We start from the raw sequence: 1,521 nt of genomic DNA, 5'->3' as shown, positions 1-1,521 counted from the left end.
AAAATATTACAACAACTTCCGTTTTAATAAAATTTTGAAGTTGTAAAGGGACTTTATGGACATCCTGTGCTATCTGCAAAAAGAAGTTTTTTATTAGTATTCCAACTTAACTATTCCTCACGTTTACAATGCTGGGGATGGCTTCTCATTTCATAGCATTAGGTAAAATACTATAACCCGGTTCTACCAGCAGTCCCCGATCCGCAGTCTCGCTAGCAGCCAGTTCGTTCCACTTCTGGACAATGGACAGGAAGTCCGCCACAACCAGATTGGCCAACTGCCACGATCGAACCTCGCGACGTACGTCTCCGGTTTTTTTTGTCAACACCTGTACTATCTTTCCCATAACCCATCTCACTAACAGAAAGCTTTCAGAGGTCCACACGTGCAAAAAGTTAAACAAAATTAGATTGCTGAATCAGGACACAGCAGGGAAAATATCTGGGAGTGGAGAAATGCATAAGAATAGAAAACTAAACACAAACGTCCACCTCTTCCCTAAATAGAACCAAGTGTATTTTAGGTGTCATTGCAAGAATGATTCAATACCGAGTGAATATTACATTACCTGAAACAGCTGAAAGGGAACGTACAGTACCTTTTCAATATCTAGCGATTTCCATCCCATTCGAATAATTCCTTTGAGGAGCGTCGTATTCTTTTCTCTTAGCCTGTAGTTCGATAGTCATTTGCAGTGATCTGTCTCCTAAATCCAGTGATCGATGACTAACATCACTTGTATAATGATCACTCTGGCTTTGCTTCGCTGTGACTGAGTCCTGAGACATACTCCTGGTACTGTCTGACGATAGTCCGCCAATTGTTTTAGCGGTACTGCCCTTATATTGGAGCCGTGTGTCTGCTTATATTTTTCATCTATATCTACACTTTTATCTAGTACTGATCACATACTGACGAGTGATATTCAAGTGTTGTTCCAACTAGTGTTTCTTAAGCTACTTCCTCTGTTGATGGGGCAACAGCCTTGCCGCAATGGATACACCGGTTCCCGTCAGATCACCGAAGTTAAGCGCTGTCGGGCGTGGCCGGCACTTGGATCGGTGACCATCCGGGCCACCATGCGCTGTTGCCATTTTTCGAAGTGCATCTATCCTCGTTATACCAATTGAGGAGCTACTCGACCGAATACTAGCGGCTCCGGTCAAAGAAAACCATCATAACGCCCAGGAGAGCGGTGTGCTGACCACACACCCCTCCTATCCACATCCTAAGCTGAGGATGACACGGCGGTCGGATGGTCCCGATGGGCCACTTGTGGCCTGAAGACGGAGTGCTGCTGCTTTGTTGATGCACTGCATTTCCTGAGGATTCTTCCAACGAGTCTCATTCTGGCATCTACCTTACTCGCGATTAATTGTATGTGATTGTTCCAATACAAATCGCTCCGTACGCATATGTCTCAATTTTTCTGGAAGCAACAGCTTCCAGTAATTGTTCTGCTATTTTGTAATAATACAATAAGGGCCTTTCCGTCTGTTTATTCGCAATACGCTACATCTG

At 44.2% G+C, this 1,521-nt stretch overlaps 1 pseudogene; it reads left to right on the top strand.

Moving 5' to 3' along the window:
* Positions 1 to 975: 975 nt before the first annotated feature.
* LOC126268349 (5S ribosomal RNA) lies at positions 976 to 1,093 on the top strand (annotated as a pseudogene).
* The last annotated feature ends 428 nt before the right edge of the window (positions 1,094 to 1,521 follow it).

The sequence above is a fragment of the Schistocerca gregaria genome, chromosome 4 (genome assembly GCF_023897955.1).
Source record: "Schistocerca gregaria isolate iqSchGreg1 chromosome 4, iqSchGreg1.2, whole genome shotgun sequence".
NCBI lineage: Eukaryota > Metazoa > Arthropoda > Insecta > Orthoptera > Acrididae > Schistocerca > Schistocerca gregaria.
This window is presented reverse-complemented; position numbering and strand designations above follow the sequence as displayed.